The sequence below is a fragment of the Mercenaria mercenaria genome, unplaced genomic scaffold (genome assembly GCF_021730395.1).
Source record: "Mercenaria mercenaria strain notata unplaced genomic scaffold, MADL_Memer_1 contig_1299, whole genome shotgun sequence".
NCBI classification, from domain to species: domain Eukaryota; kingdom Metazoa; phylum Mollusca; class Bivalvia; order Venerida; family Veneridae; genus Mercenaria; species Mercenaria mercenaria.
In genome coordinates, this window is record NW_026459280.1 from 46687 (window position 1) to 59885 (window position 13199).

The 13199-nt window shown below is 28.3% G+C and overlaps 1 protein-coding gene across 3 annotated transcripts in view; it reads right to left on the minus strand.

The window, feature by feature from the left end:
• The window catches only part of LOC123557587 (N-lysine methyltransferase KMT5A-A-like), a 52361-nt gene extending 39618 nt beyond the window's left edge, over window positions 1–12743 (minus strand). Inside the window, exon 1 of one of the 3 annotated variants that reach the window (XM_053532502.1) lies at window positions 12306–12743. The gene's annotated coding sequence lies outside the window, so the exon portion shown is untranslated. Of the gene's footprint in view, window positions 1–8321; window positions 8777–8863; window positions 9163–12305 lie in introns of those variants that run through there. The other 2 variants (XM_053532504.1, XM_053532503.1) reach the window with 2 other exon arrangements.
• Window positions 12744–13199: the final 456 nt, after the last annotated feature.

A 13199-nucleotide genomic window follows, 5' to 3' on the forward strand; every position in this document is an offset into this window, starting at 1 on the left:
TTAAAATAAAAAAAATAAATTAAAAAAATAAAAATTTATATTGTCAAAAAATTTTTTTGATTAAAAATTAACCTTAAAATGGAAAAAGAAAAATTTAGCCCGAGCCTAAAAAACAAAATTCCACACTTTTGATTAAAACTTTTAAACAATTACGGGAATTCCCTTTATTTTAACAAAACAAAAATTAAATAAAATTTAAAAAAAGCTTTTTAAATAAAGGGATTGAAATTACAATTTCAAAAAACAATGTCAGTCAAGGTCAAAAGGGGGGATTTTTAGGGTTTGGTGGTTTGTTAGGAAAAAAAATTTTTCCCCTGGAGAAAAAAATGCCCAAAAATTTTTAGCCCTCTAGGCATCGAAGCCTCTTGGGGGGCCAGTACTGGGTTTGTAAGTTATTTGGATGGTATGTGGGACCCAAGGGGCCCCCTTTTCTTTTCCCAGGGGGAAAATTTCAGTAGCTAATGTAAGAATTGATTCCCATACTTACCCTAATCAAAGAAAACAATAGTAGGGTCTGGAGGATTAAAATTTCACAAAAAAAAAAAACAAATGGGGGTTTTTTAGGTATGTCGGGTGCTAGTCAGGAAAACTTTGATTTCATCTTTTTTAAGTGGGAAGGGTTCAGATTGATTCACAACGAAAACCTTCGACGAATTCCCATAGTAAAAAAAATAAAATTTATAAAAAAAACCAAATTAATTTAAATTGAACAAAAGGGTAAACAATTAAAATTAAAAAATTTAGGGGGGTATTTTGTAGAAATAATTTACTAAAATTAAAAAAAAAGGTTGAATGTGGAATTATAAATTTTGGCGACCTTTTTGGTCCTGGAACACATTGGGTTTGTTTTTGGTAAAATATACTTTTTTTGATCCCTTTGGCGCCCCCCCAAAAAAAGTAATTAAGGATTACCAAATGTAAAATACAACAAAGTTCAATTTCGACAAACAGTTGCTTTGTGGGTATTATTGTTTATTTTTATTAAAATTTTACAAAATAAAAACCAGTTGATTTATTGTATAAAAATCTAAAAATTAATAATCAAAGGTAAATGAACAAACTATTATAAATTTTTAAAAAAAGGAATTTATTTAAAATGGAATTTAAAAGAATAATTATTAATGGGAATTTCAAAAATATAAATGAAAAAGTAAAAAAATAGAAAAACAAATAGAAAAACAATTAATAAAAAACCTCCCTTGTTTTTAACATGTTATACCCCGAAGATGGTGGATTATTTCAATGGAAAAAATGTAAATCCCAGTTGGTTTAGTTCAAAAGGTAATAATGTAAGAATTTTTTTAAATTTCATTTTAATTATTCTTTTGATGCAAATTAAATTAGATAAAGGAGAAACTAAAATTTCAACTTTTAAAAAAAAAAAGAAAATTAATTCTTAAAGTTCGATGTAAAAAATAACGAAAAAAGATCTATTTTTTTTAATTATGCTAAAAAATTTAAAAAAAATGATGTTTTTATATTAATTTTTTTAAACGTTAAAATATTCATTAACAATTTTTTGGTTTATAAATTTATAAAAACTTTTAAAAAAAACTTTTTAAAACTTTTAAATTAAAATTTAAGAATAAGCTATGTATCAAAACCATTTTCAGAATATTTTTTTTGTCATAAAATGATAAGTGTTTTATTTATACAAACTGGGAAAAATTGTGTTATCGAACGAAAAACTTTAAGGTTGATTACTTTGGGTTGAATTAAACAAAGTACTTTTAATTTTTTGAACTATTGTTTTCTTACAAAAAGTTTTTTAATTCCCTTTTCATTTTTTAAAGTTAACTTATTTTCTAATAAATATGAATACTTTTCTTCTTAATTCCGGCAAATTCCAATTTCTCACGGCACTTCATTTTTAAAATTTTTCCAAATTTCTTTTTTGTTGTAATAAAAAAAAAATTTTAATTACTATCGTAATCACATTACAAATAAAATTTTTTCCTTATAAAAGTCTTTTTTACGATTTTTTTATTTTAATTCATACAATGAAACGTGTCAGTAAACAATATTTAAAATTTTTCGTATTTCCCTTTAAAGTAATTATAATGAAAATATACATTTAAAAAATTTTTTATAAATCTAGAATGCAATTCCAAAATAACAAGGTCTGTTTATAACAAACTTTCTTTTATTTTATGAATTCCAAAAAGGTTTGATTAAACATGTTGAACTAACAAAAGAAGGTTTGGGTAGTATTTTAATAAAAAAATTTTCATAGAGTTAATTTTTATATTAACCCTTTTGCGAAAAATTTTCCATCGTTTTCCCAATAAGAGTTGTTTATTAACTTAAAAAAGTCCTTTTCAAAAAATTTTTTTCTTTAGATCTTTTTTTGGGGATTAAAAAAACAAAATACTTTTTAACCCGGACTTTCGTCAAAGTTAAAATTTTTTTTTTTTTGTTATTTTAACCTAATTGTGTATTAGTTCAGATTTTTTTTAATGAACTAATTTTTTTTTTTTTTTCTTAAAATTGGAACCCAACTTCTTTACATTCTTTTCCTATTTAAAATTTTGTTTTAAAAATTTTTCTATAATAAAAGCCTTGATTGGTATTTTTTTTTTTTTCAGGGCTAAAGGGTAACGTTGTGGGGTTTTTTGTATTCTTTTTGGGTTTCAAAAACATTCCTTTAAAATTGTTTTTCCTTTTTTTTTAATTTTTTAAATTGTTTTTTTGGTATAAATTTAAAGTTTCCAGGGGTAAAGGTTTTACCATAGCCCAAACCGTAAAGGTTATTGGGGTCAAGGTACATAAGTATTTGCTTTTTTCTTTTGAATTATAATCTTTTATATATTTATTGTTTGCTTTACGTATCTGTTTGAAAAATAAATTTTTCCTCCCCCTTTGTCCCCTTTTTATAAAAAATACTACAAAATTTGTTATTTTAAACTAACTTAATTCCCGTCTTTTTAATTATCCCCAACTAACCCAAGGGAAATAAAATAATGACAAGGATCTAATTTGTAGTACTCCAAATAGTTTTTTAAAAATTTTTGAATAATCAGCTAAAAATAAAACGCAGTTTTTAATATAGATCATGATATTCTCCCTTGTTTTAATTTTTAAATTTTTCCAATATTTTTGCATGTTCGTATTTTTTTCAGATATGTGTTTTCTTTAAATTGATAAAATTTTCTTTGGAGGTAATTTTGTTTTTGAATTTTTTAAAAGAATCCATGTAATCTATGGTAACACCCTTTTTTCTTTAAAAATTCTATATTTTTTTAAATTTTGAGATAAATATTTAAATTTGGAAATTTTTTACTAATTATCCAATTTATTGAGACATAAATTGGAAGATAATAAAGACCAAATCGAAATCAAAGCCATTATCTTTCCCTATTGTTAGGGAAAAAATTAAATTTTTTTTTTTAAAATTTTCCCCATTTGTTGCATAATAAAATGACCGTCATAACCCCCTTAAAATTTTGAAAAATAAAAAGGAATTTTATTTTTAGTTTAAAAATTTAAAATTTTCTTCTGGTGAGCACTTTCCCCTAATTTTTTTTTAAACAATGGTCACGTATGGACTTTACCTTCTATATATTTTTTTTCACAGATATGACAAAACTTTTGTTTTTTAATTACTTTCATTTTTTTTAGACATTTTTAGTTCTTTTTTAAAAGTTCTTTAATATTTCTTTTAATATTCCCCTTCCCCAGCTTTTTTTTAATAAACTTATAACTGTATTAGGCCCCCCCATAAACTGGGGTTGGGTTTGTATATTTACGTCATACAAAAAAAAATTTATTGCTACCCCAAAACTATTTGTTTTGATATGGTTCATAAATGAAAATTCAGTTGATGGTAAAGCAGTTAAAACTTTTTTTTGTTATTATTCAAATCAGCATAAATTAAAAAGGACTGCTAACCTTTTTGATAATTTTTAAATTGTCTTTTTCCCTCTTTTTGGGATTTTACCCTTGAATACCCTTAATAGCTAAAAAGTTTGGGGTTTTGTTTATTTAATATTTTTTTCTTGTGAAAATTTGTAGACATGATTTCAAAAAAATTTTTTTCTTTTGTTTGGTTTTTTTAAACATTAATCATTAAGTCTTTTTTCCAAAAATAATTTGGGACTACTTCTTGAGGGGTTTCAGTCTCATCATTATTTTACCATTTATTTTATCATTTATTTTATCTTAGTAATTTGCAACATGTCAAGTTTCTTCGTTGATATTTTGTATGTAATGGATAAATTCCCCTTGGTTCTTTTAACCAATATATTAAAAATTTTTTTCTTTAAACTTCAAATTTTTGGTATTTTTTTTTAATGTAAAAGGAAATTTAATTCCAGTATAAACAAGTCGTTTATATGTTTTTTTTATTTTAAACTTTCTTTCAATTTTTTGTTACAGGAATTTTAAGCTAATTAAACCCTCTAAAACATTCTTTCTCATTTTTTATTTATTAACCTTTTATTGAATTTGTAAAGGTTTTGGGAAATTTTAAATAACTTTAAGAGCCCAAGGATTTACTTTATCTATTTATATAAAGATATCAATGCTCTATTCCCCGCTTCCCTTTAGAAATCCCAAATTACCAATTCTATTTTATTTTTCTCAAAAACTTGATTAAAAATTTTTTTTATTTTGTTTTGTTAATAATTTCAAACCTTTGATGAAAAAAAGCTGATTTATATATTGTATCAGTTTTACCATTTTTGCAAAAATTATTTTTTTAAAAAAAATTTATTTTTTAAACCTTTTTAAAATTTTAAGTTCAGATTTAAGTATTTCATAAGGTGTTTATAGTTAATATAATTGATTTTTTGGATTTGTTTTTAATGTAATTTTAAATTTTTAAATTTTTAAATATTTTTTTGTAGTTTTTTCGATTTCCTTATATTTATTTTTTAGAAAAAAAATCACTAAAAGGGAAAAAAAGGGTTAAAAAAAAAATAAAATAAAAAAGTTTTTAATTATTTTAGATGAATTAAATTTTTAAATTTATACTTTTTTCCCTGGTTTTTGATATTCCACTTTTAATTGGTTTTTTCCCTTTTCAGCACTTGTTTATTTTCCCCGAATTATATTAAGGTCTTTGGATGCTGCATAATCTTTTTTGTTTTTCCTCTTAGTGTCAAATCGGGGAAAAACTTTTTTGGTTGTTTCGAAAATATTTGGTCTGGGGAAAAACACATAATCTTTTTGCATTTTCTTTTCAGTTAAAAGACAACCCCCGTCCATTCAAATAAAAATTTTTTTACGAAGATAAGGGTCTAAACATTTTGTAATTTATCATAAATGTTTTTATATTCTCGCTAACTATTGATTAAGTTTTGTTTAATAAAATTTCTTCTTTTGAACTTTCTTTTAAAGAATTTTCATCTGGATTTATTTTTCTCCTAAGTGTAGATAATTTTGGCATAAATTCTATCTACCCTTTTTATTAACCCTCTATATATAATATACTTATAGAAAAAAAACTTTAAAAAACACACGTAAAATTTTAATACACTTTTTCTTTTTTGCTTTTTTATCCGTTAAATTTAAATTCCCTTAAGCATTTCAAGGGGGGTTTTAATAATTTTTTTTTTTTCTGCATTTCTAATGTTTGTAAAAAATTTCCCGAAAATTTTTTTTTCTTCTTTATTTACTTTTTCCAAAACCGTGCTTTTGTTTAATTTTTTTTTTTTGTGGTGTGTGATTTTAAAAAAAATTTTTGGGCGTTATTTTGTCTGTTGTAAATTGGTAATTACTGATGGAACAGCGCACAACGCACAAAAATTTGGAATGTTGGAACAAATGCTAATGCGCTGAACCCAAAAACACCCGCTGTAATTTTAATCCGGTACTTACTCTCCCACAAAATTTTACTTTTTCTGTAACAGCGCTTTTGTAAGGGAAAAATTAATTGATCTATTTTTTTCTTTCCCCTTATTATTAGAAATTTGATTTTTTTTTCTTTTATATAATTATTTTTAAAAAAATTTGTTCAAGATGCAACGGAACCCAACTTTAAAATTTTCATTTAACCCTTTCATTTTATAAAGTGTTTTTTTTTTATGTTGTCTAATAACTTTTCTATTCTAAAAAATTCTTGGTGTAGGTAAAAATTTTTTTTCATAAATGACCCTTGAATTATTCATTTTTAAATCTTTAAAGGTTTTGTTCTGGGTTTTATTATTAAATTTTTTAAATTTTAAATATTTCCTCTGTCCCTTTGGTGATTCCTTTTTCAAAATGTCTTTTAAGTTTGCTTAAACGAAACCCATCACCAATTTTAAAATTTTTCTTTGCTCTTTGTTTCTTTAATCACATAAAATTAAAATAAACAGTACCTTTTTTTAAGTTTTTATGCTTCGGTTTTTGTCTTTTTTATACTAGAATGTTTTGTTTGTTTTTTTTATCAACCCTATCCTGCAAAATTTTTTAAAAATTATAATATATTTTTCTGTAAAATATTTCCACTTATTCTTTTTTTCCCCTTTTTAAATTTTTTTCTATTCTACAGCCTTTCCTTCATTAATTTTATGGTAATATTTAATTTTATTTTTATTCAAAAATATTCAAAAATTTTTTTTATAAAATTTTTTTTTCCTTCATCTACCCCTAAATTTTGGGAATCCTTGCGTTTGGGACTTTCGTCCTGAAATTTATCTTCAAAATTTTTTTTTCAAAAGCTTCGTAAAAGATTCTCCCGTTTTATTTTTAAAAGGAAAAACCAACATATTTATAAAAATTTCAATAACAGTTACAATCTTTATCCTTTTTTATATTTTGAAAAGCTTTCTTTCAACAATAGTGACCAAGTATCATCAAATTTTATTTTAAATACACTCTTCGTTTCCCAAATTTTTTTTTAATTGGTTTGTGCATTCTTTTGCAATTCATCGCTCCCAAATTTTTTTGGGGTATACCTACCCCCTTTTCCCCTTTTTTGATTTTTGTTTTTGTCCAAAACCCAATGTGTATTTGTTTTAATTTGGTTTTTTTTAACAAATGTTTTGCTCTTTTCTCAAATTTTTTTGATTTGTTTTATTTTAATTTGGGAAAACTTTGTTTATCACAGTACCCTTTTTTTCTCACTGTTGCAAAATCATGGTCCCTACTACTGCATCCCGTTATTTACAGGGGGGGCCATTATTAGGGGGTTTCTGGCCCACATAATTATATCCTGGAATGTTAACCTTTTTAGGTAAAAAGGTAAAAAAATTTCTTTGTGAATATCTAAATTACCCCCCGTACTTTTAAAAACTTTGATTTCATTTTTCCCCAAGTGAACATAGCCCTTATCATTTTTCTCCCGTTTTTTGTTGTAACTTTAGGATTTTATTATCAGTAAATTTTTTTTTTCTTTCAAACAATATTTTTATTTTGTAAAAAACCATCTATTCAAAAAGTATTTAAAATTATTTAAAGATAATAAAGTAGTTTTAAAATTTAAAATAAAATCAAATCCTTTACATTTTATAATAAAATAAACTGCCAAAATTTGCCAAAAATTTTTCAAGTTGGGGAACTTTTCACTTGCGCCCCTTGGCAGAAAATGGAGATTTTTATTGGGGTTTAATTTTTGTTTTTCCCCGTTTGCCCAAAAAATTTGGGCAAGTTGGGAGCGCTGCCAATTGCTGCCACTTGGGGGATTTGGCAAAAATTTTTGGTGGAAGTGTTTAAAAAATTATTTTAATCATTTTTACTTTGGGTTTTTATATTACTATAAACTCTTTTTTTTTTTGTTTTTTAATTGTCCCGGGTTGGATTTTTTTGAATAGGGTCAAGGGTCAGGGGGGGCAAAATTGAGCTCGCTACCCATTATAAACTCTCCTTTTTTTAAAAAAAATTATCGTTTTAATTTACCGTTTTCAAATTTTACCTTCGATAAAGGCTACATGTAGCTTCACCCCTCGACGTGCTAAACACGACAAAATTTTTTATTCTGTTCCCAATTAAAAATATCAAAAAACAGTAATTTTATTGCATAATGTGTCATTTTAATAGGGGTTTCCGGGTTGATACCCCCACGGTGACCCGTTGATCAAAAACGCAATTGAGGGGACAATACACAGCATGTCCCCCGACATTGGTATAAGATGGTTTTTAAAGGGCTCTTGTCAAGATAAATACACAAGCCTCATAGAATAAAAGGGCACGTGGGGCAAACGGGCAGTTTGAAGGGCAGCTTGGCGGCACTTCAGATGGGGCATGGCGCTGCGCCATGTTGAAAAGGCCTGCAGGAAACACATCTGAGATGACGTCATAGCACGCGCAGTGGGTAAGAAACAAACACTGACGAAAACAGGACGGTGACGAATTCGGGACGAACAACGATATCATATATGGTGAAGTTTATGTTTACTTACACAAATGTAATAGGCAGGACCACCTGAAATTCTGTCGGACCAGCAGGTTGCAAAGCTGCTGGTCTTTCGGGCCACCATCATGACCATGGAAAAAAAGTTAGTGTCGAGCCCTGGTAGTTTGAATGTTCAGCATAAATCTCATACGTTTTTGTCATTCGACACAGAAAGTTAGAAAAGCTGGGCCAGGCATCTAGAGTGGGGTCCATACACAAAGTGACACTGCCAACAGCCACTTACAAAAGTTACAGTTTTCTAGAAATATTTTTGATGAAAAACTTGTTTATCTTGTAACATTACAACACAAAGGATCGACGACTCCACCCTTTTGAATGATACAAGATACCCATTCACTGCCATTGTCATATTTATGAATACAGGTGTTCTTTTTTTCTTCTGTCCACATAAAATTTTTAAATCTTGTTAAAGTTGTTGAGAAACACAAATATTGACGGACCTTTCGAATAACACTCACTGGACGCCATTTTCTAACGAGATTTTAAGTAAATTACGCATGCCATTATTCAAAAATAATTATGACTTACAGTTCTTGATCACGTGTCTGCTGAAATTTGTGAATAACTGAATAACCCAGTCTGTGTACAGTATCTGAGGGTCAAGTTTGTACCGGTCGGAAAAAATGCGTTTAGTTCTAAGATTAGTAGTCATGAAAAATATGTAACTGTGCAAACATTCGAGAACTTCAGAAACACAAGCTTATCTTACCAATAGGGTAGAGACCACCAATTGTTTTCCCATAGACTTACATTATAACATTATGGCGTGTACGGCCTTCCATACATCGAAACATGTATATCTAACTACATATTTTTCAAGAACTATCTTAGTTCTACTAAAATATCGGACGAAAAACGTATGAATAGTGATACTTTATTTAAGTAATTTTCGTGTGAATGAGATGACCCCCTGTTTACATCGTTGGCATGGCGGGAGAAATTCGTTTGATAAAACTTTTTTTCAATACACATAAAATGTAGCAAATTTTGTCAAAATGTATAATAAAATACTGTAAATGCAGTGAAAAAATATCAATTTTGAAAAAATAATCACTTCCTGGGTTTGTTTACATGACTGACCAATCAGAACGCACAGACGTTACCTTATTCCCAGGTATACACTTACCTCATTCCCAGTAAGTTCCCTGTACTTTTTGGAATTGGTGGTCTCTGACCTATAGATGAATGTTCTGTATCACATTTTCCAATTTTACAGTGATATTGTCAAACATGATCCGATACCAAATGTTTTACAAAGTTTCATCAAGAAATGTTCAGTTTTAAGAAAGATATGGACAGTTTACTGAGGTCACCCCCTGTCGATTTATATGCCCAGATTCAGTCCCTGTCGTCGTCTGATTGCAATTTTTCGTGAAGATTTAAGTTATCTGCACTGGATTTGACTTGGAAGATGAAATATGATTCATTCCGTAAAAAATAGAAATAAAGTCTATTAATTTTGATCATTCTCTGACATTACAGAGATAAAAATGATCCTTTTTGGCCCTAAAGGTCAGATAAAAATGGGCACATTTGTCCAAAAAAGAGGCCAAAATTGAAAAAATATTCAAATTTCACGCTTATTTTAGCACGAAAACGTCTTTCTACATCATTTACAACAGATTTGTGGCCATTAACATTACCTGTGATGTCTTCCGACGAAAGTCATGTTTTCGCTCTAATATAGGGTAGAGACCACCAATTGTTTTCCCATAGACTTACATTATAACATTATGGCGTGTACGGCCTTCCAAACATCGAAACATGTATATCTTACTACATATTTTTCAAGAACTATCTTAGTTCTACTAAAATATCGGACGAAAAACGTATGAATAGTGATACTTTATTTAAGTAATTTTCGTGTGAATGAGATGACCCCCTGTTTACATCGTTGGCATGGCGGGAGAAATTCGTTTGATAAACTTTTTTTCAGTACACATAAAATGTAGCAAATTTTGTCAAAATGTATAATAAAATACTGTAAATGCAGTGAAAAAATATCAATTTTGAAAAAATAATCACTTCCTGGGTTTGTTTACATGACTGACCAATCAGAACGCACAGACGTTACCTTATTCCCAGGTATACACTTACCTCATTCCCAGTAAGTTCCCTGTACTTTTTGGAATTGGTGGTCTCTGACCCAATAGAGGACATCTACCGCCATTTTGGTTCTAAATTTAGACTCTAGTAACTAAATTACGGTATCCGGTCTAATACCGGAATTGTGTTAAGGATGTATGAGCGAATTTTTTCTAACGTTAAGAATTTTTTTATACTCTGTGAGCTTGAAGAACATTAGTTTCTAAGACAAACAAGAGCAGAAAAAACATAGGTCACCGAACTCGTTTTAATTTTATAGGGCATTTTCTTCACCCACTGCTTAAGCATTTCTGAAATTTTGTAAAATTAGAAAAATGGTGGTACTATATTAAACATATAATATCCTACTTAATCTTATAGGTTAATATTAACGTATTTAGATAGACAAAAAAATTCTGAGGTTAAGATTTTCAAAATATTTTGCAGCATTAAAGACACACAAAAATGCTTCAAAATGGAAAGAAAAAAAGTTGGAGTCACCGTGCATCTAAGGGATTAATTAAGAAAAAACTGCTAAAAAGTGGTGAATTTTGATATTTTTTGTTCTTTTTGTTTTAATCTATATGTAATAGTTATAGTATGTGTGAGAGTGTGTTACCAGGATATATCAGAGCTAGGGGTACATCGAGGGTATTTTTCTCTGCACATATCGTCGAGGCCGGTAGGCCGAGACAGATATGTGAAGAGAAAAATAACGAGATGTACCCCTAGCTCTGATATATCCTGGTAACACACGAGCACTACATATTATAACTGTTTTATCGCATAGTTTATCATTAAAATTTATATATTATTTTCATTTAAATTTGTTTATTATTATTTTTACTATTTTGATTCCCTTTCTGCGCCTCGCTGACTGAAACACTAAAACTTCTGTTTTAGAAAATGTGTTCCCCAGATAAAAGTACCCAACAAATTTCTGCATTGGTTTTAAATCTTTGCATCTTGGCCAGACATATTGTAAAACTTGTTGTTTTGTTTGTAAAAAAAAATCAAAGAAAAAGAAACATTTGAGAAATCTCAGAATTTCATATATTTCATGTATTTTTGAATTTGGCAATAACTATCAAGTTTTTGAAATATTCTAGTTTATTTATTCTTTTACTTTATAAATGTAGGTGTTTGTGACAATTCTTTCTCTGTGAACTGTAAATTGGAGCTAAAATCATCTTTTCTTTGAAAGGAAAAAATTATACTCCCTTGATAGGACCTCAATAGAGAAAAAGTGTTCCGATATATATCGGAACAGTTTTACTGTGCTGATATATATCGGAACACTTTTTTTCTTATGAAACTCCATAGAGATTTCCGTGTTGATATATATCGCAACAGTTTTGTAAGATATCAGCACAGTTTTGTAGTAATAATGTGTGTTACTATGTATAACATGCTGCAAAGATCAAAGGAAAATTGCCGCACTATGCGATAATTTCTAGATAATATAAAGTGCTATCTTGAAAACTTTTATTTTATTTATAGCTTAACATTATATGTATCAGTCAGAAAAATATCAATACCAAACCTGATCTACTTTAATAGATATTTGAAATTACCTACCCCTACCCCATTGTAAATCTTACGTTAATTTTAGGCAAATGCCAGCCAAAAATAAGGATGAAAATTTTTTTTCGCTAAAAGCATAATATATTTGGTTAAATGGTACATTTTTAGCCATATTTTAATTATTTAGCATTAATTTTTGGCAAAACTTTTGTTAGAAAGCAATATTCGAAGAAACATTTTTCAAAATGGCGGATATCCTGAAAAAAAAAAACGCTCGTACATCCTTAAACAGTGTCTCTATGTTTGGTTATGGACTAACTTGAGGTAAAATGATATAATTGGCCAATAAAGTAGTACCTACCTCTAATTTTGAAACTATTTATTTGCATAGATCCAGTGCGTCCACAACTGACAGACTGACCGGCGAAACTGTAGTCCATGTTTACACCTTACCATTCGGATTACTCCGGGCATATACACTTGTATCTGTCTTGCGACGAAAAATTCCGAGAATTCCGACTGGCTAGAATTTGCATATTCATTAGCTTATGCACACACAAGATTTAAGGGGCAGATAATGACCGATAATAAAAATGTGTAACATTTGTGTGTTAACAGACTTGATATTGCCTCTTTATGAGGACTAAAAGTTTTTTGCATAATCAAGAAGTGGTCCTCAAGGAGACTCCATATCTTGAAAAACAACTAGAGGACCCGTGTGCAAGTCCTCGAATCAGAGGAGGGTTCTCGCACCGTTGGTGTGTATACAATAATCACGCCTCGCAACGTCTGCTATACAAACGCACACGCACACGCACACACACACACACACACACACACACACACACACACACACACACATGTATTACCGTTGTTTACTATGTTATTTATATAGTTCATTCTCACATTTTTTTAGACCAGGAGAATATTTTTAACAACTATATAATTGTACTTTGTTTAGTCAGAATGACAAATGCCTATTGTTTTGAAATATTAAAAAATGTTATATACACTAATAACATAATTTGTCATTCCATTTTTATACAAAATTTTCAAAACACATAAAATACAAGTAAATTGAAATTAAGTTAAAAAATAACAAAAGGAATACATATCCATCTTACAAGTAATTGTGTTTGATCGTTTATTTTACAAAGACACATCACAGCTTTGTTTTCATTGACTATACTACTCAGCAATCACTTTATCCTTTAATGTTTTGCCGTGATGTAAGAGTTGATTAAGTTGATTAATG